The sequence below is a fragment of the Rhea pennata genome, chromosome 12 (assembly GCF_028389875.1).
Source record: "Rhea pennata isolate bPtePen1 chromosome 12, bPtePen1.pri, whole genome shotgun sequence".
Taxonomy (NCBI): Eukaryota; Metazoa; Chordata; class Aves; order Rheiformes; family Rheidae; genus Rhea; species Rhea pennata.
The window spans coordinates 24,914,193-24,935,609 of NC_084674.1; positions in this window are offsets into that span (position 1 = coordinate 24,914,193).

Genomic DNA, 21,417 nt, shown 5'->3' on the forward strand with positions numbered 1-21,417 from the left:
GGCAAGAGAAGTAAGCGCCCCAGGAGGGAAACTGCCTGCGAGGGAAGCTGTGCAGCACATCCCTTGTTCCACTCGCCACTTCCCTGACTCTTAGGCAAAGCCCATCTCAGCTGGCTTGTAGGCGTGCCTCCGTGCTCAGAAGCAGCCCCGTGGCAGGCAGGACAGTGCGAGATGTCTTCTGGGCACGCAGCATGCTGCTTCCCATGCCCAGGACAAACCGCGAGCAGGTGCCTGGCTTGCGCTTCAATCTGCCGAGACGTGGAGCTGGCCAGCGCGCACATTCCCGCTGTGTGTGCTGATGTCCGCAAACAAACAGCCTCCAAACAAAGCAGGGCTTTAAGGCAAGAGAAGTAAGCGCCCCAGGAAGGAATCTGCCTGCGAGGGAAGCTGTGCAGCACATCCCTTGTTCCGCTCGCCACTTCCCTGACTCTTAGGCAAAGCCCATCTCAGCTGGCTTGTAGGCGTGCCTCCGTGCTCAGAAGCAGCCCCGTGGCAGGCAGGACAGTGCGAGATGTCTTCTGGGCACGCAGCATGCTGCTTCCCATGCCCGGAACAAACCGCGAGCAGGTGCCTGGCTTGCGCTTCAATCTGCCGAGACTTGGAGCTGGCCAGCGCGCACATTCCCGCTGTGTGTGCTGCTGTCCGCAAACACCCTCCAAACAAAGCAGGGCACTAAGCAGGAGAACTAAGAGCCCCAGGAGGGAATCTGCCTGCGAGGGAAGCTGTGGCAGCACATCCCTTGTTCCGCTCGCCACTTCCCTGACTCTTAGGCAAAGCCCATCTCAGCTGGCTTGTAGGCGTGCCTCCGTGCTCAGAAGCAGCCCCGAGGAAGGCAGGACAGTGCGAGATGTCTTCTGGGCACGCAGCATGCTGCTTCCCATGCCCGGGACAAACCGCGAGCAGGTGCCTGGCTTGCGCTTCTATGTGCTGAGACTTGGAGCTGGCCAGCGCGCACCTTCCCGCTGTGTGTGCTGCTGTCCGCAAACAGCCTCCAAACAAAGCAGGGCACTAAGGCAAGAGAACTAAGAGCCCCAGGAGGGAATCTGCCTGCGAGGGAAGCTGTGCAGCACATCCCTTGTTCCGCTCGCCACTTCCCTGACTCTTAGGCAAAGCCCATCTCAGCTGGCTTGTAGGCATGCCTCCATGCTCAGAAGCAGCCCCGTGGCAGGCAGGACAGTGCGGGATGTCTTCTGGGCACGCAGCATGCTGCTTCCCATGCCCGGGACAAACTGCGAGCAGGTGCCTGGCTTGCGCTTCTATGTGCCGAGACTTGGAGCTGGCCAGCGCGCACCTTCCCGCTGTGTGTGCTGCTGTCCGCAAACAGCCTCCAAACAAAGCAGGGCACTAAGGCAAGAGAAGTAAGCGCCCCAGGAGGGAATCTGCCTGCGAGGGAACCTGTGCAGCACATCCCTTGTTCCGCTCGCCACTTCCCTGACTCTTAGGCAAAGCCCATCTCAGCTGGCTTGTAGGCGTGCCTCCGTGCTCAGAAGCAGCCCCATGGCAGGCAGGACAGTGCGGGATGTCTTCAGGGCACGCAGCATGCTGCTTCCCATGCCCGGAACAAACCGCGAGCAGGTGCCTCGCTTGCGATTCTATGTGCCGAGACTTGGAGCTGGCCAGCGCGCACCTTCCCGCTGTGTGTGCTGCTGTCCGCAAACAGCCTCCAAACAAAGCAGGGCACTAAGGCAGGAGGATTAAGCGCCCCAGGAGGGAATCTGCCTGCGAGGGAAGCTGTGCAGCACATCCCTTGTTCCGCTCGCCACTTCCCTGACTCTTAGGCAAAGCCCATCTCAGCTGGCTTGTAGGCGTGCCTCCGTGCTCAGAAGCAGCCCCGTGGCAGGCAGGACAGTGCGGGATGTCTTCTGGGCACGCAGCATGCTGCTTCCCACTCCCGGGACAAACTGCGAGCAGGTGCCTGGCTTGCGCTTCTATGTGCCAAGACTTGGAGCTGGCCAGCGCGCACCTTCCCGCTGTGTGTGCTGCTGTCCGCAAACAGCCTCCAAACAAAGCAGGGCACTAAGGCAAGAGAAGTAAGCGCCCCAGGAGGGAATCTGCCTGCGAGGGAAGCTGTGCAGCACATCCCTTGTTCCGCTCGCCACTTCCCTGACTCTTAGGCAAAGCCCATCTCAGCTGGCTTGTAGGCATGCCTCCGTGCTCAGAAGCAGCCCCGTGGCAGGCAGGACAGTGCGGGATGTCTTCTGGGCACGCAGCATGCTGCTTCCCATGCCCGGGACAAACCGCGAGCAGGTGCCTGGCTTGCGCTTCTATGTGTCGAGACTTGGAGCTGGCCAGCGCGCACCTTCCCGCTGTGTGTGCTGCTGTCCGCAAACAGCCTCCAAACAAAGCAGGGCACTAAGGCAGGAGAAGTAAGCGCCCCAGGAGGGAATCTGCCTGCGAGGGAAGCTGTGCAGCACATCCCTTGTTCCGCTCGCCACTTCCCTGACTCTTAGGCAAAGCCCATCTCAGCTGGCTTGTAGGCGTGCCTCCGTGCTCAGAAGCAGCCCCATGGCAGGCAGGACAGTGCGGGATGTCTTCTGGGCACGCAGCATGCTGCTTCCCATGCCCGGGACAAACTGCGAGCAGGTGCCTGGCTTGCGCTTCTGTGTGCCGAGACTTGGAGCTGGCCAGCGCGCACCTTCCCGCTGTGTGTGCTGCTGTCCGCAAACAGCCTCCAAACAAAGCAGGGCACTAAGGCAGGAGAATTAAGCGCCCCAGGAGGGAATCTGCCTGCGAGGGAACCTGTGCAGCACATCCCTTGTTCCGCTCGCCACTTCCCTGACTCTTAGGCAAAGCCCATCTCAGCTGGCTTGTAGGCGTGCCTCCGTGCTCAGAAGCAGCCCCGTGGCAGGCAGGACAGTGCGGGATGTCTTCTGGGCACGCAGCATGCTGCTTCCCATGCCCGGGACAAACTGCGAGCAGGTGCCTGGCTTGCGCTTCTATGTGCCGAGACTTGGAGCTGGCCAGCGCGCACCTTCCCGCTGTGTGTGCTGCTGTCCGCAAACAGCCTCCAAACAAAGCAGGGCACTAAGGCAGGAGAAGTAAGCGCCCCAGGAGGGAATCTGCCTGCGAGGGAAGCTGTGCAGCACATCCCTTGTTCCGCTCGCCACTTCCCTGACTCTTAGGCAAAGCCCATCTCAGCTGGCTTGTAGGCGTGCCTCCGTGCTCAGAAGCAGCCCCGTGGCAGGCAGGACAGTGCGGGATGTCTTCTGGGCACGCAGCATGCTGCTTCCCACTCCCGGGACAAACTGCGAGCAGGTGCCTGGCTTGCGCTTCTATGTGCCAAGACTTGGAGCTGGCCAGCGCGCACCTTCCCGCTGTGTGTGCTGCTGTCCGCAAACAGCCTCCAAACAAAGCAGGGCACTAAGGCAAGAGAAGTAAGCGCCCCAGGAGGGAATCTGCCTGCGAGGGAACCTGTGCAGCACATCCCTTGTTCCGCTCGCCACTTCCCTGACTCTTAGGCAAAGCCCATCTCAGCTGGCTTGTAGGCGTGCCTCCGTGCTCAGAAGCAGCCCTGTGGCAGGCAGGACAGTGCGGGATGTCTTCTGGGCACGCAGCATGCTGCTTCCCACTCCCGGGACAAACTGCGAGCAGGTGCCTCGCTTGCGCTTCTATGTGCCGAGACTTGGAGCTGGCCAGCGCGCACCTTCCCGCTGTGTGTGCTGCTGTCCGCAAACAGCCTCCAAACAAAGCAGGGCGCTAAGGCAAGAGAAGTAAGCGCCCCAGGAGGAAACTGCCTGCGAGGGAAGCTGTGCAGCACATCCCTTGTTCCACTCGCCACTTCCCTGACTCTTAGGCAAAGCCCATCTCAGCTGGCTTGTAGGCGTGCCTCCGTGCTCAGAAGCAGCCCCGTGGCAGGCAGGACAGTGCGAGATGTCTTCTGGGCACGCAGCATGCTGCTTCCCATGCCCAGGACAAACCGCGAGCAGGTGCCTGGCTTGCGCTTCAATTTGCCGAGACGTGGAGCTGGCCAGCGCGCACATTCCCGCTGTGTGTGCTGCTGTCCGCAAACAAACAGCCTCCAAACAAAGCAGGGCTTTAAGGCAAGAGAAGTAAGCGCCCCAGGAAGGAATCTGCCTGCGAGGGAAGCTGTGCAGCACATCCCTTGTTCCGCTCGCCACTTCCCTGACTCTTAGGCAAAGCCCATCTCAGCTGGCTTGTAGGCGTGCCTCCGTGCTCAGAAGCAGCCCCGTGGCAGGCAGGACAGTGCGAGATGTCTTCTGGGCACGCAGCATGCTGCTTCCCATGCCCGGGACAAACCGCGAGCAGGTGCCTGGCTTGCGCTTCAATCTGCCGAGACTTGGAGCTGGCCAGCGCGCACATTCCCGCTGTGTGTGCTGCTGTCCGCAAACAGCCTCCAAACAAAGCAGGGCACTAAGGCAGGAGAAGTAAGAGCCCCAGGAGGGAATCTGCCTGCGAGGGAAGCTGTTCCGCTCGCCACTTCCCTGACTCTTAGGCAAAGCCCATCTCAGCTGGCTTGTAGGCGTGCCTCCGTGCTCAGAAGCAGCCCCATGGCAGGCAGGACAGTGCGAGATGTCTTCTGGGCACGCAGCATGCTGCTTCCCATGCCCGGGACAAACTGCGAGCAGGTGCCTGGCTTGCGCTTCTATGTGCTGAGACTTGGAGCTGGCCAGCGCGCACCTTCCCGCTGTGTGTGCTGCTGTCCGCAAACAGCCTCCAAACAAAGCAGGGCACTAAGGCAAGAGAACTAAGAGCCCCAGGAGGGAATCTGCCTGCGAGGGAAGCTGTGCAGCACATCCCTTGTTCCGCTCGCCACTTCCCTGACTCTTAGGCAAAGCCCATCTCAGCTGGCTTGTAGGCATGCCTCCGTGCTCAGAAGCAGCCCCGTGGCAGGCAGGACAGTGCGGGATGTCTTCTGGGCACGCAGCATGCTGCTTCCCATGCCCGGGACAAACTGCGAGCAGGTGCCTGGCTTGCGCTTCTATGTGCCGAGACTTGAGCTGGCCAGCGCGCACCTTCCCGCTGTGTGTGCTGCTGTCCGCAAACAGCCTCCAAACAAAGCAGGGCACTAAGGCAAGAGAAGTAAGCGCCCCAGGAGGGAATCTGCCTGCGAGGGAACCTGTGCAGCACATCCCTTGTTCCGCTCGCCACTTCCCTGACTCTTAGGCAAAGCCCATCTCAGCTGGCTTGTAGGCGTGCCTCCGTGCTCAGAAGCAGCCCCATGGCAGGCAGGGACAGTGCGGGATGTCTTCAGGCACGCAGCATGCTGCTTCCCATGCCCGGAACAAACCGCGAGCAGGTGCCTCGCTTGCGATTCTATGTGCCGAGACTTGGAGCTGGCCAGCGCGCACCTTCCCGCTGTGTGTGCTGCTGTCCGCAAACAGCCTCCAAACAAAGCAGGCACTAAGGCAGGAGGATTAAGCGCCCCAGGAGGGAATCTGCCTGCGAGGGAAGCTGTGCAGCACATCCCTTGTTCCGCTCGCCACTTCCCTGACTCTTAGGCAAAGCCCATCTCAGCTGGCTTGTAGGCGTGCCTCCGTGCTCAGAAGCAGCCCCGTGGCAGGCAGGACAGTGCGGGATGTCTTCTGGGCACGCAGCATGCTGCTTCCCACTCCCGGGACAAACTGCGAGCAGGTGCCTGGCTTGCGCTTCTATGTGCCGAGACTTGGAGCTGGCCAGCGCGCACCTTCCCGCTGTGTGTGCTGCTGTCCGCAAACAGCCTCCAAACAAAGCAGGGCACTAAGGCAAGAGAAGTAAGCGCCCCAGGAGGGAATCTGCCTGCGAGGGAAGCTGTGCAGCACATCCCTTGTTCCGCTCGCCACTTCCCTGACTCTTAGGCAAAGCCCATCTCAGCTGGCTTGTAGGCATGCCTCCGTGCTCAGAAGCAGCCCCGTGGCAGGCAGGACAGTGCGGGATGTCTTCTGGGCACGCAGCATGCTGCTTCCCATGCCCGGGACAAACCGCGAGCAGGTGCCTGGCTTGCGCTTCTATGTGTCGAGACTTGGAGCTGGCCAGCGCGCACCTTCCCACTGTGTGTGCTGCTGTCCGCAAACAGCCTCCAAACAAAGCAGGGCACTAAGGCAGGAGAAGTAAGCGCCCCAGGAGGGAATCTGCCTGCGAGGGAAGCTGTGCAGCACATCCCTTGTTCCGCTCGCCACTTCCCTGACTCTTAGGCAAAGCCCATCTCAGCTGGCTTGTAGGCGTGCCTCCGTGCTCAGAAGCAGCCCCATGGCAGGCAGGACAGTGCGGGATGTCTTCTGGGCACGCAGCATGCTGCTTCCCATGCCCGGGACAAACTGCGAGCAGGTGCCTGGCTTGCGCTTCTGTGTGCCGAGACTTGGAGCTGGCCAGCGCGCACCTTCCCGCTGTGTGTGCTGCTGTCCGCAAACAGCCTCCAAACAAAGCAGGGCACTAAGGCAAGAGAAGTAAGCGCCCCAGGAGGGAATCTGCCTGCGAGGGAAGCTGTGCAGCACATCCCTTGTTCCGCTCGCCACTTCCCTGACTCTTAGGCAAAGCCCATCTCAGCTGGCTTGTAGGCGTGCCTCCGTGCTCAGAAGCAGCGCCGTGGCAGGCAGGACAGTGCGGGATGTCTTCTGGGCACGCAGCATGCTGCTTCCCATGCCCGGGACAAACTGCGAGCAGGTGCCTGGCTTGCGCTTCTATGTGCCGAGACTTGGAGCTGGCCAGCGCGCACCTTCCCGCTGTGTGTGCTGCTGTCCGCAAACAGCCTCCAAACAAAGCAGGGCACTAAGGCAAGAGAAGTAAGCGCCCCAGGAGGGAATCTGCCTGCGAGGGAAGCTGTGCAGCACATCCCTTGTTCCGCTCGCCACTTCCCTGACTCTTAGGCAAAGCCCATCTCAGCTGGCTTGTAGGCGTGCCTCCGTGCTCAGAAGCAGCCCCGTGGCAGGCAGGACAGTGCGGGATGTCTTCTGGGCACGCAGCATGCTGCTTCCCACTCCCGGGACAAACTGCGAGCAGGTGCCTGGCTTGCGCTTCTATGTGCCAAGACTTGGAGCTGGCCAGCGCGCACCTTCCCGCTGTGTGTGCTGCTGTCCGCAAACAGCCTCCAAACAAAGCAGGGCACTAAGGCAAGAGAAGTAAGCGCCCCAGGAGGGAATCTGCCTGCGAGGGAAGCTGTGCAGCACATCCCTTGTTCCGCTCGCCACTTCCCTGACTCTTAGGCAAAGCCCATCTCAGCTGGCTTGTAGGCGTGCCTCCGTGCTCAGAAGCAGCCCTGTGGCAGGCAGGACAGTGCGGGATGTCTTCTGGGCACGCAGCATGCTGCTTCCCACTCCCGGGACAAACTGCGAGCAGGTGCCTCGCTTGCGCTTCTATGTGCCGAGACTTGGAGCTGGCCAGCGCGCACCTTCCCGCTGTGTGTGCTGCTGTCCGCAAACAGCCTCCAAACAAAGCAGGGCACTAAGGCAGGAGAAGTAAGCGCCCCAGGAGGGAATCTGCCTGCGAGGGAAGCTGTGCAGCACATCCCTTGTTCCACTCGCCACTTCCCTGACTCTTAGGCAAAGCCCATCTCAGCTGGCTTGTAGGCGTGCCTCCGTGCTCAGAAGCAGCCCCGTGGCAGGCAGGACAGTGCGGGATGTCTTCTGGGCACGCAGCATGCTGCTTCCCATGCCCGGGACAAACTGCGAGCAGGTGCCTGGCTTGCGCTTCTATGTGCCGAGACTTGGAGCTGGCCAGCGCGCACCTTCCCGCTGTGTGTGCTGCTGTCCGCAAACAGCCTCCAAACAAAGCAGGGCACTAAGGCAAGAGAACTAAGAGCCCCAGGAGGGAATCTGCCTGCGAGGGAAGCTGTGCAGCACATCCCTTGTTCCGCTCGCCACTTCCCTGACTCTTAGGCAAAGCCCATCTCAGCTGGCTTGTAGGCGTGCCTCCGTGCTCAGAAGCAGCGCCGTGGCAGGCAGGACAGTGTGGGATGTCTTCTGAGCATGCAGCATGCTGCTTCCCATGCCCGGGACAAACTGCGAGCAGGTGCCTGGCTTGCGCTTCTATGTGCCGAGACTTGGAGCTGGACAGCGCGCACCTTCCCGCTGTGTGTGCTGCTGTCCGCAAACAGCCTCCAAACAAAGCAGGGCACTAAGGCAGGAGAATTAAGCGCCCCAGGAGGGAATCTGCCTGCGAGGGAACCTGCGTAGCACATCCCTTGTTCCGCTCGCCACTTCCCTGACTCTTAGGCAAAGCCCATCTCAGCTGGCTTGTAGGCGTGCCTCCGTGCTCAGAAGCAGCCCTGTGGCAGGCAGGACAGTGCGGGATGTCTTCTGGGCACGCAGCATGCTGCTTCCCACTCCCGGGACAAACTGCAAGCAGGTGCCTGGCTTGCGCTTCTATGTGCCGAGACTTGGAGCTGGCCAGCGCGCACCTTCCCGCTGTGTGTGCTGCTGTCCGCAAACAGCCTCCAAACAAAGCAGGGCACTAAGGCAAGAGAAGTAAGCGCCCCAGGAGGGAATCTGCCTGCGAGGGAACCTGTGCAGCACATCCCTTGTTCCGCTCGCCACTTCCCTGACTCTTAGGCAAAGCCCATCTCAGCTGGCTTGTAGGCGTGCCTCCGTGCTCAGAAGCAGCCCCGTGGCAGGCAGGACAGTGCGGGATGTCTTCTGGGCACGCAGCATGCTGCTTCCCATGCCCGGGACAAACTGCGAGCAGGTGCCTGGCTTGCGCTTCTATGTGCCGAGACTTGGAGCTGGCCAGCGCGCACCTTCCCGCTGTGTGTGCTGCTGTCCGCAAACAGCCTCCAAACAAAGCAGGGCACTAAGGCAAGAGAAGTAAGCGCCCCAGGAGGGAATCTGCCTGCGAGGGAACCTGTGCAGCACATCCCTTGTTCCGCTCGCCACTTCCCTGACTCTTAGGCAAAGCCCATCTCAGCTGGCTTGTAGGCGTGCCTCCGTGCTCAGAAGCAGCCCCGTGGCAGGCAGGACAGTGCGGGATGTCTTCTGGGCACGCAGCATGCTGCTTCCCATGCCCGGGACAAACTGCGAGCAGGTGCCTGGCTTGCGCTTCTATGTGCCGAGACTTGGAGCTGGCCAGCGCGCACCTTCCCGCTGTGTGTGCTGCTGTCCGCAAACAGCCTCCAAACAAAGCAGGGCACTAAGGCAAGAGAACTAAGAGCCCCAGGAGGGAATCTGCCTGCGAGGGAAGCTGTGCAGCACATCCCTTGTTCCGCTCGCCACTTCCCTGACTCTTAGGCAAAGCCCATCTCAGCTGGCTTGTAGGCGTGCCTCCGTGCTCAGAAGCAGCGCCGTGGCAGGCAGGACAGTGTGGGATGTCTTCTGAGCACGCAGCATGCTGCTTCCCATGCCCGGGACAAACTGCGAGCAGGTGCCTGGCTTGCGCTTCTATGTGCCGAGACTTGGAGCTGGCCAGCGCGCACCTTCCCGCTGTGTGTGCTGCTGTCCGCAAACAGCCTCCAAACAAAGCAGGGCACTAAGGCAGGAGGATTAAGCGCCCCAGGAGGGAATCTGCCTGCGAGGGAAGCTGTGCAGCACATCCCTTGTTCCGCTCGCCACTTCCCTGACTCTTAGGCAAAGCCCATCTCAGCTGGCTTGTAGGCGTGCCTCCGTGCTCAGAAGCAGCCCCGTGGCAGGCAGGACAGTGCGGGATGTCTTCTGGGCACGCAGCATGCTGCTTCCCATGCCCGGGACAAACTGCGAGCAGGTGCCTGGCTTGCGCTTCTATGTGCCAAGACTTGGAGCTGGCCAGCGCGCACCTTCCCGCTGTGTGTGCTGCTGTCCGCAAACAGCCTCCAAACAAAGCAGGGCACTAAGGCAGGAGAACTAAGAGCCCCAGGAGGGAATCTGCCTGCGAGGGAAGCTGTGCAGCACATCCCTTGTTCCGCTTGCCACTTCCCTGACTCTTAGGCAAAGCCCATCTCAGCTGGCTTGTAGGCGTGCCTCCGTGCTCAGAAGCAGCCCCATGGCAGGCAGGACAGTGCGGGATGTCTTCTGGGCACGCAGCATGCTACTTCCCACTCCCGGGACAAACTGCGAGCAGGTGCCTGGCTTGCGCTTCTATGTGCCAAGACTTGGAGCTGGCCAGCGCGCACCTTCCCGCTGTGTGTGCTGCTGTCCGCAAACAGCCTCCAAACAAAGCAGGGCACTAAGGCAGGAGAAGTAAGCGCCCCAGGAGGGAATCTGCCTGCGAGGGAAGCTGTGCAGCACATCCCTTGTTCCGCTCGCCACTTCCCTGACTCTTAGGCAAAGCCCATCTCAGCTGGCTTGTAGGCGTGCCTCCGTGCTCAGAAGCAGCCCCGTGGCAGGCAGGACAGTGCGAGATGTCTTCTGGGCACGCAGCATGCTGCTTCCCATGCCCGGGACAAACCGCGAGCAGGTGCCTGGCTTGCGCTTCAATCTGCCGAGACTTGGAGCTGGCCAGCGCGCACCTTCCCGCTGTGTGTGCTGCTGTCCGCAAACAGCCTCCAAACAAAGCAGGGCACTAAGGCAAGAGAAGTAAGCGCCCCAGGAGGGAAACTGCCTGCGAGGGAAGCTGTGCAGCACATCCCTTGTTCCACTCGCCACTTCCCTGACTCTTAGGCAAAGCCCATCTCAGCTGGCTTGTAGGCGTGCCTCCGTGCTCAGAAGCAGCCCCGTGGCAGGCAGGACAGTGCGAGATGTCTTCTGGGCACGCAGCATGCTGCTTCCCATGCCCGGGACAAACCGCGAGCAGGTGCCTGGCTTGCGCTTCAATCTGCCGAGACGTGGAGCTGGCCAGCGCGCACATTCCCGCTGTGTGTGCTGATGTCCGCAAACAAACAGCCTCCAAACAAAGCAGGGCTTTAAGGCAAGAGAAGTAAGCGCCCCAGGAAGGAATCTGCCTGCGAGGGAAGCTGTGCAGCACATCCCTTGTTCCGCTCGCCACTTCCCTGACTCTTAGGCAAAGCCCATCTCAGCTGGCTTGTAGGCGTGCCTCCGTGCTCAGAAGCAGCCCCGTGGCAGGCAGGACAGTGCGAGATGTCTTCTGGGCACGCAGCATGCTGCTTCCCATGCCCGGGACAAACCGCGAGCAGGTGCCTGGCTTGCGCTTCTATGTGCCGAGACTTGGAGCTGGCCAGCGCGCACCTTCCCGCTGTGTGTGCTGCTGTCCGCAAACAGCCTCCAAACAAAGCAGGGCGCTAAGGCAGGAGAACTAAGAGCCCCAGGAGGGAATCTGCCTGCGAGGGAAGCTGTTCCGCTCGCCACTTCCCTGACTCTTAGGCAAAGCCCATCTCAGCTGGCTTGTAGGCGTGCCTCCGTGCTCAGAAGCAGCCCCGTGGCAGGCAGGACAGTGCGGGATGTCTTCTGGGCACGCAGCATGCTGCTTCCCATGCCCGGGACAAACTGCGAGCAGGTGCCTGGCTTGCGCTTCTGTGTGCCGAGACTTGGAGCTGGCCAGCGCGCTCCTTCCCGCTGTGTGTGCTGCTGTCCGCAAACAGCCTCCAAACAAAGCAGGGCACTAAGGCAGGAGGATTAAGCACCCCAGGAGGGAATCTGCCTGCGAGGGAAGCTGTGCAGCACATCCCTTGTTCCGCTCGCCACTTCCCTGACTCTTAGGCAAAGCCCATCTCAGCTGGCTTGTAGGCGTGCCTCCGTGCTCAGAAGCAGCCCCGTGGCAGGCAGGACAGTGCGGGATGTCTTCTGGGCACGCAGCATGCTGCTTCCCACTCCCGGGACAAACTGCGAGCAGGTGCCTGGCTTGCGCTTCTATGTGCCAAGACTTGGAGCTGGCCAGCGCGCACCTTCCCGCTGTGTGTGCTGCTGTCCGCAAACAGCCTCCAAACAAAGCAGGGCACTAAGGCAGGAGAACTAAGAGCCCCAGGAGGGAATCTGCCTGCGAGGGAAGCTGTGCAGCACATCCCTTGTTCCGCTCGCCACTTCCCTGACTCTTAGGCAAAGCCCATCTCAGCTGGCTTGTAGGCGTGCCTCCGTGCTCAGAAGCAGCCCCGTGGCAGGCAGGACAGTGCGGGATGTCTTCTGGGCACGCGGCATGCTACTTCCCACTCCCGGGACAAACTGCGAGCAGGTGCCTGGCTTGCGCTTCTATGTGCCAAGACTTGGAGCTGGCCAGCGCGCACCTTCCCGCTGTGTGTGCTGCTGTCCGCAAACAGCCTCCAAACAAAGCAGGGCACTAAGGCAGGAGAAGTAAGCGCCCCAGGAGGGAATCTGCCTGCGAGGGAAGCTGTGCAGCACATCCCTTGTTCCGCTCGCCACTTCCCTGACTCTTAGGCAAAGCCCATCTCAGCTGGCTTGTAGGCATGCCTCCGTGCTCAGAAGCAGCCCCGTGGCAGGCAGGACAGTGCGGGATGTCTTCTGGGCACGCAGCATGCTGCTTCCCATGCCCGGGACAAACCGCGAGCAGGTGCCTGGCTTGCGCTTCTATGTGTCGAGACTTGGAGCTGGCCAGCGCGCACCTTCCCGCTGTGTGTGCTGCTGTCCGCAAACAGCCTCCAAACAAAGCAGGGCACTAAGGCAGGAGAAGTAAGCGCCCCAGGAGGGAATCTGCCTGCGAGGGAAGCTGTGCAGCACATCCCTTGTTCCGCTCGCCACTTCCCTGACTCTTAGGCAAAGCCCATCTCAGCTGGCTTGTAGGCGTGCCTCCGTGCTCAGAAGCAGCCCCGTGGCAGGCAGGACAGTGCGGGATGTCTTCTGGGCACGCAGCATGCTGCTTCCCACTCCCGGGACAAACTGCGAGCAGGTGCCTGGCTTGCGCTTCTATGTGCCAAGACTTGGAGCTGGCCAGCGCGCACCTTCCCGCTGTGTGTGCTGCTGTCCGCAAACAGCCTCCAAACAAAGCAGGGCACTAAGGCAGGAGAAGTAAGCGCCCCAGGAGGGAATCTGCCTGCGAGGGAAGCTGTGCAGCACATGCCTTGTTCCACTCGCCACTTCCCTGACTCTTAGGCAAAGCCCATCTCAGCTGGCTTGTAGGCGTGCCTCCGTGCTCAGAAGCAGCCCCATGGCAGGCAGGACAGTGCGGGATGTCTTCTGGGCACGCAGCATGCTACTTCCCACTCCCGGAACAAACTGCGAGCAGGTGCCTGGCTTGCGCTTCTATGTGCCAAGACTTGGAGCTGGCCAGCGCGCACCTTCCCGCTGTGTGTGCTGCTGTCCGCAAACAGCCTCCAAACAAAGCAGGGCACTAAGGCAGGAGAAGTAAGCGCCCCAGGAGGGAATCTGCCTGCGAGGGAAGCTGTGCAGCACATCCCTTGTTCCGCTCGCCACTTCCCTGACTCTTAGGCAAAGCCCATCTCAGCTGGCTTGTAGGCGTGCCTCCGTGCTCAGAAGCAGCCCCGTGGCAGGCAGGACAGTGCGAGATGTCTTCTGGGCACGCAGCATGCTGCTTCCCATGCCCGGGACAAACCGCGAGCAGGTGCCTGGCTTGCGCTTCAATCTGCCGAGACTTGGAGCTGGCCAGCGCGCACCTTCCCGCTGTGTGTGCTGCTGTCCGCAAACAGCCTCCAAACAAAGCAGGGCACTAAGGCAAGAGAAGTAAGCGCCCCAGGAGGGAAACTGCCTGCGAGGGAAGCTGTGCAGCACATCCCTTGTTCCACTCGCCACTTCCCTGACTCTTAGGCAAAGCCCATCTCAGCTGGCTTGTAGGCGTGCCTCCGTGCTCAGAAGCAGCCCCGTGGCAGGCAGGACAGTGTGGGATGTCTTCTGAGCACGCAGCATGCTGCTTCCCATGCCCGGGACAAACCGCGAGCAGGTGCCTGGCTTGCGCTTCAATCTGCCGAGACGTGGAGCTGGCCAGCGCGCACATTCCCGCTGTGTGTGCTGATGTCCGCAAACAAACAGCCTCCAAACAAAGCAGGGCTTTAAGGCAAGAGAAGTAAGCGCCCCAGGAAGGAATCTGCCTGCGAGGGAAGCTGTGCAGCACATCCCTTGTTCCGCTCGCCACTTCCCTGACTCTTAGGCAAAGCCCATCTCAGCTGGCTTGTAGGCGTGCCTCCGTGCTCAGAAGCAGCCCCGTGGCAGGCAGGACAGTGCGAGATGTCTTCTGGGCACGCAGCATGCTGCTTCCCATGCCCGGGACAAACCGCGAGCAGGTGCCTGGCTTGCGCTTCTATGTGCCGAGACTTGGAGCTGGCCAGCGCGCACCTTCCCGCTGTGTGTGCTGCTGTCCGCAAACAGCCTCCAAACAAAGCAGGGCACTAAGGCAGGAGAACTAAGAGCCCCAGGAGGGAATCTGCCTGCGAGGGAAGCTGTTCCGCTCGCCACTTCCCTGACTCTTAGGCAAAGCCCATCTCAGCTGGCTTGTAGGCGTGCCTCCGTGCTCAGAAGCAGCCCCGTGGCAGGCAGGACAGTGCGAGATGTCTTCTGGGCACGCAGCATGCTGCTTCCCATGCCCGGGACAAACTGCGAGCAGGTGTCTTGCTTGCGCTTCTATGTGCCGAGACTTGGAGCTGGCCAGCGCGCACCTTCCCGCTGTGTGTGCTGCTGTCCGCAAACAGCCTCCAAACAAAGCAGGGCGCTAAGGCAGGAGAAGTAAGCGCCCCAGGAGGGAATCTGCCTGCGAGGGAAGCTGTGCAGCACATCCCTTGTTCCGCTCGCCACTTCCCTGACTCTTAGGCAAAGCCCATCTCAGCTGGCTTGTAGGCGTGCCTCCGTGCTCAGAAGCAGCCCCGTGGCAGGCAGGACAGTGCGGGATGTCTTCTGGGCACGCAGCATGCTGCTTCCCATGCCCGGGACAAACTGCGAGCAGGTGCCTGGCTTGCGCTTCTGTGTGCCGAGACTTGGAGCTGGCCAGCGCGCTCCTTCCCGCTGTGTGTGCTGCTGTCCGCAAACAGCCTCCAAACAAAGCAGGGCACTAAGGCAGGAGGATTAAGCACCCCAGGAGGGAATCTGCCTGCGAGGGAAGCTGTGCAGCACATCCCTTGTTCCGCTCGCCACTTCCCTGACTCTTAGGCAAAGCCCATCTCAGCTGGCTTGTAGGCGTGCCTCCGTGCTCAGAAGCAGCCCCGTGGCAGGCAGGACAGTGCGGGATGTCTTCTGGGCACGCAGCATGCTGCTTCCCACTCCCGGGACAAACTGCGAGCAGGTGCCTGGCTTGCGCTTCTATGTGCCAAGACTTGGAGCTGGCCAGCGCGCACCTTCCCGCTGTGTGTGCTGCTGTCCGCAAACAGCCTCCAAACAAAGCAGGGCACTAAGGCAGGAGAACTAAGAGCCCCAGGAGGGAATCTGCCTGCGAGGGAAGCTGTGCAGCACATCCCTTGTTCCGCTCGCCACTTCCCTGACTCTTAGGCAAAGCCCATCTCAGCTGGCTTGTAGGCGTGCCTCCGTGCTCAGAAGCAGCCCCGTGGCAGGCAGGACAGTGCGGGATGTCTTCTGGGCACGCGGCATGCTACTTCCCACTCCCGGGACAAACTGCGAGCAGGTGCCTGGCTTGCGCTTCTATGTGCCAAGACTTGGAGCTGGCCAGCGCGCACCTTCCCGCTGTGTGTGCTGCTGTCCGCAAACAGCCTCCAAACAAAGCAGGGCACTAAGGCAGGAGAAGTAAGCGCCCCAGGAGGGAATCTGCCTGCGAGGGAAGCTGTGCAGCACATCCCTTGTTCCGCTCGCCACTTCCCTGACTCTTAGGCAAAGCCCATCTCAGCTGGCTTGTAGGCGTGCCTCCGTGCTCAGAAGCAGCCCCGTGGCAGGCAGGACAGTGCGGGATGTCTTCTGGGCACGCAGCATGCTACTTCCCACTCCCGGGACAAACTGCGAGCAGGTGCCTGGCTTGCGCTTCTATGTGCCAAGACTTGGAGCTGGCCAGCGCGCACCTTCCCGCTGTGTGTGCTGCTGTCCGCAAACAGCCTCCAAACAAAGCAGGGCACTAAGGCAGGAGAAGTAAGCGCCCCAGGAGGGAATCTGCCTGCGAGGGAAGCTGTGCAGCACATCCCTTGTTCCGCTCGCCACTTCCCTGACTCTTAGGCAAAGCCCATCTCAGCTGGCTTGTAGGCGTGCCTCCGTGCTCAGAAGCAGCCCCGTGGCAGGCAGGACAGTGCGAGATGTCTTCTGGGCACGCAGCATGCTGCTTCCCATGCCCGGGACAAACCGCGAGCAGGTGCCTGGCTTGCGCTTCAATCTGCCGAGACTTGGAGCTGGCCAGCGCGCACCTTCCCGCTGTGTGTGCTGCTGTCCGCAAACAGCCTCCAAACAAAGCAGGGCGCTAAGGCAAGAGAAGTAAGCGCCCCAGGAGGGAAACTGCCTGCGAGGGAAGCTGTGCAGCACATCCCTTGTTCCACTCGCCACTTCCCTGACTCTTAGGCAAAGCCCATCTCAGCTGGCTTGTAGGCGTGCCTCCGTGCTCAGAAGCAGCCCCGTGGCAGGCAGGACAGTGCGAGATGTCTTCTGGGCACGCAGCATGCTGCTTCCCATGCCCAGGACAAACCGCGAGCAGGTGCCTGGCTTGCGCTTCAATCTGCCGAGACGTGGAGCTGGCCAGCGCGCACATTCCCGCTGTGTGTGCTGATGTCCGCAAACAAACAGCCTCCAAACAAAGCAGGGCTTTAAGGCAAGAGAAGTAAGCGCCCCAGGAAGGAATCTGCCTGCGAGGGAAGCTGTGCAGCACATCCCTTGTTCCGCTCGCCACTTCCCTGACTCTTAGGCAAAGCCCATCTCAGCTGGCTTGTAGGCGTGCCTCCGTGCTCAGAAGCAGCCCCGTGGCAGGCAGGACAGTGCGAGATGTCTTCTGGGCACGCAGCATGCTGCTTCCCATGCCCGGGACAAACCGCGAGCAGGTGCCTGGCTTGCGCTTCTATGTGCCGAGACTTGGAGCTGGCCAGCGCGCACATTCCCGCTGTGTGTGCTGCTGTCCGCAAACAGCCTCCAAACAAAGCAGGGCGCTAAGCAGGAGAACTAAGAGCCCCAGGAGGGAATCTGCCTGCGAGGGAAGCTGTTCCGCTCGCCACTTCCCTGACTCTTAGGCAAAGCCCATCTCAGCTGGCTTGTAGGCGTGCCTCCGTGCTCAGAAGCAGCCCCATGGCAGGCAGGACAGTGCGAGATGTCTTCTGGGCACGCAGCATGCTGCTTCCCATGCCCGGGACAAACCGCGAGCAGGTGCCTGGCTTGCGCTTCAATCTGCCGAGACTTGGAGCTGGCCAGCGCGCACATTCCCGCTGTGTGTGCTGCTGTCCGCAAACAGCCTCCAAACAAAGCAGGGCACTAAGCAGGAGAACTAAGAGCCCCAGGAGGGAATCTGCCTGCGAGGGAAGCTGTGGCAGCACATCCCTTGTTCCGCTCGCCACTTCCCTGACTCTTAGGCAAAGCCCATCTCAGCTGGCTTGTAGGCGTGCCTCCGTGCTCAGAAGCAGCCCCGAGGAAGGCAGGACAGTGCGAGATGTGTTCTGGGCACGCAGCATGCTGCTTCCCATGCCCGGGACAAACCGCGAGCAGGTGCCTGGCTTGCGCTTCAATCTGCCGAGACTTGGAGCTGGCCAGCGCGCACCTTCCCGCTGTGTGTGCTGCTGTCCGCAAACAGCCTCCAAACAAAGCAGGGCACTAAGGCAAGAGAACTAAGAGCCCCAGGAGGGAATCTGCCTGCGAGGGAAGCTGTGCAGCACATCCCTTGTTCCGCTCGCCACTTCCCTGACTCTTAGGCAAAGCCCATCTCAGCTGGCTTGTAGGCATGCCTCCATGCTCAGAAGCAGCCCCGTGGCAGGCAGGACAGTGCGGGATGTCTTCTGGGCACGCAGCATGCTGCTTCCCATGCCCGGGACAAACTGCGAGCAGGTGCCTGGCTTGCGCTTCTATGTGCCGACACTTGGAGCTGGCCAGCGCGCACCTTCCCGCTGTGTGTGCTGCTGTCCGCAAACAGCCTCCAAAGAAAGCAGGGCACTAAGGCAAGAGAAGTAAGCGCCCCAGGAGGGAATCTGCCTGCGAGGGAAGCTGTGCAGCACATCCCTTGTTCCGCTCGCCACTTCCCTGACTCTTAGGCAAAGCCCATCTCAGCTGGCTTGTAGGCGTGCCTCCGTGCTCAGAAGCAGCCCCGTGGCAGGCAGGACAGTGCGGGATGTCTTCTGGGCACGCAGCATGCTGCTTCCCATGCCCGGGACAAACTGCGAGCAGGTGCCTGGCTTGCGCTTCTATGTGCCGAGACTTGGAGCTGGCCAGCGCGCACCTTCCCGCTGTGTGTGCTGCTGTCCGCAAACAGCCTCCAAACAAAGCAGGGCACTAAGGCAGGAGGATTAAGCGCCCCAGGAGGGAATCTGCCTGCGAGGGAAGCTGTGCAGCACATCCCTTGTTCCGCTCGCCACTTCCCTGACTCTTAGGCAAAGCCCATCTCAGCTGGCTTGTAGGCGTGCCTCCGTGCTCAGAAGCAGCCCCGTGGCAGGCAGGACAGTGCGGGATGTCTTCTGGGCACGCAGCATGCTGCTTCCCACTCCCGGGACAAACTGCGAGCAGGTGCCTGGCTTGCGCTTCTATGTGCCAAGACTTGGAGCTGGCCAGCGCGCACCTTCCCGCTGTGTGTGCTGCTGTCCGCAAACAGCCTCCAAAGAAAGCAGGGCACTAAGGCAAGAGAAGTAAGCGCCCCAGGAGGGAATCTGCCTGCGAGGGAAGCTGTGCAGCACATCCCTTGTTCCGCTCGCCACTTCCCTGACTCTTAGGCAAAGCCCATCTCAGCTGGCTTGTAGGCGTGCCTCCGTGCTCAGAAGCAGCCCCGTGGCAGGCAGGACAGTGCGGGATGTCTTCTGGGCACGCAGCATGCTGCTTCCCATGCCCGGGACAAACTGCGAGCAGGTGCCTGGCTTGCGCTTCTATGTGCCGAGACTTGGAGCTGGCCAGCGCGCACCTTCCCGCTGTGTGTGCTGCTGTCCGCAAACAGCCTCCAAACAAAGCAGGGCACTAAGGCAGGAGGATTAAGCGCCCCAGGAGGGAATCTGCCTGCGAGGGAAGCTGTGCAGCACATCCCTTGTTCCGCTCGCCACTTCCCTGACTCTTAGGCAAAGCCCATCTCAGCTGGCTTGTAGGCGTGCCTCCGTGCTCAGAAGCAGCCCCGTGGCAGGCAGGACAGTGCGGGATGTCTTCTGGGCACGCAGCATGCTGCTTCCCACTCCCGGGACAAACTGCGAGCAGGTGCCTGGCTTGCGCTTCTATGTGCCAAGACTTGGAGCTGGCCAGCGCGCACCTTCCCGCTGTGTGTGCTGCTGTCCGCAAACAGCCTCCAAACAAAGCAGGGCACTAAGGCAGGAGAACTAAGAGCCCCAGGAGGGAATCTGCCTGCGAGGGAAGCTGTGCAGCACATCCCTTGTTCCGCTCGCCACTTCCCTGACTCTTAGGCAAAGCCCATCTCAGCTGGCTTGTAGGCGTGCCTCCGTGCTCAGAAGCAGCCCCGTGGCAGGCAGGACAGTGCGGGATGTCTTCTGGGCACGCGGCATGCTACTTCCCACTCCCGGGACAAACTGCGAGCAGGTGCCTGGCTTGCGCTTCTATGTGCCAAGACTTGGAGCTGGCCAGCGCGCACCTTCCCGCTGTGTGTGCTGCTGTCCGCAAACAGCCTCCAAACAAAGCAGGGCACTAAGGCAGGAGAAGTAAGCGCCCCAGGAGGGAATCTGCCTGCGAGGGAAGCTGTGCAGCACATCCCTTGTTCCGCTCGCCACTTCCCTGACTCTTAGGCAAAGCCCATCTCAGCTGGCTTGTAGGCGTGCCTCCGTGCTCAGAAGCAGCCCCGTGGCAGGCAGGACAGTGCGGGATGTCTTCTGGGCACGCAGCATGCTACTTCCCACTCCCGGGACAAACTGCGAGCAGGTGCCTGGCTTGCGCTTCTATGTGCCAAGACTTGGAGCTGGCCAGCGCGCACCTTCCCGCTGTGTGTGCTGCTGTCCGCAAACAGCCTCCAAACAAAGCAGGGCACTAAGGCAGGAGAAGTAAGCGCCCCAGGAGGGAATCTGCCTGCGAGGGAAGCTGTGCAGCACATCCCTTGTTCCGCTCGCCACTTCCCTGACTCTTAGGCAAAGCCCATCTCAGCTGGCTTGTAGGCGTGCCTCCGTGCTCAGAAGCAGCCCCGTGGCAGGCAGGACAGTGCGAGATGTCTTCTGGGCACGCAGCATGCTGCTTCCCATGCCCGGGACAAACCGCGAGCAGGTGCCTGGCTTGCGCTTCAATCTGCCGAGACTTGGAGCTGGCCAGCGCGCACCTTCCCGCTGTGTGTGCTGCTGTCCGCAAACAGCCTCCAAACAAAGCAGGGCGCTAAGGCAAGAGAAGTAAGCGCCCCAGGAGGGAAACTGCCTGCGAGGGAAGCTGTGCAGCACATCCCTTGTTCCACTCGCCACTTCCCTGACTCTTAGGCAAAGCCCATCTCAGCTGGCTTGTAGGCGTGCCTCCGTGCTCAGAAGCAGCCCCGTGGCAGGCAGGACAGTGCGAGATGTCTTCTGGGCACGCAGCATGCTGCTTCCCATGCCCAGGACAAACCGCGAGCAGGTGCCTGGCTTGCGCTTCAATCTGCCGAGACGTGGAGCTGGCCAGCGCGCACATTCCCGCTGTGTGTGCTGATGTCCGCAAACAAACAGCCTCCAAACAAAGCAGGGCTTTAAGGCAAGAGAAGTAAGCGCCCCAGGAAGGAATCTGCCTGCGAGGGAAGCTGTGCAGCACATCCCTTGTTCCGCTCGCCACTTCCCTGACTCTTAGGCAAAGCCCATCTCAGCTGGCTTGTAGGCGTGCCTCCGTGCTCAGAAGCAGCCCCGTGGCAGGCAGGACAGTGCGAGATGTCTTCTGGGCACGCAGCATGCTGCTTCCCATGCCCGGGACAAACCGCGAGCAGGTGCCTGGCTTGCGCTTCTATGTGCCGAGACTTGGAGCTGGCCAGCGCGCACATTCCCGCTGTGTGTGCTGCTGTCCGCAAACAGCCTCCAAACAAAGCAGGGCGCTAAGCAGGAGAACTAAGAGCCCCAGGAGGGAATCTGCCTGCGAGGGAAGCTGTTCCGCTCGCCACTTCCCTGACTCTTAGGCAAAGCCCATCTCAGCTGGCTTGTAGGCGTGCCTCCGTGCTCAGAAGCAGCCCCATGGCAGGCAGGACAGTGCGAGATGTCTTCTGGGCACGCAGCATGCTGCTTCCCATGCCCGGGACAAACCGCGAGCAGGTGCCTGGCTTGCGCTTCAATCTGCCGAGACTTGGAGCTGGCCAGCGCGCACATTCCCGCTGTGTGTGCTGCTGTCCGCAAACACCCTCCAAACAAAGCAGGGCACTAAGCAGGAGAACTAAGAGCCCCAGGAGGGAATCTGCCTGCGAGGGAAGCTGTGGCAGCACATCCCTTGTTCCGCTCGCCACTTCCCTGACTCTTAGGCAAAGCCCATCTCAGCTGGCTTGTAGGCGTGCCTCCGTGCTCAGAAGCAGCCCCGAGGAAGGCAGGACAGTGCGAGATGTGTTCTGGGCACGCAGCATGCTGCTTCCCATGCCCGGGACAAACCGCGAGCAGGTGCCTGGCTTGCGCTTCAATCTGCCGAGACTTGGAGCTGGCCAGCGCGCACCTTCCCGCTGTGTGTGCTGCTGTCCGCAAAC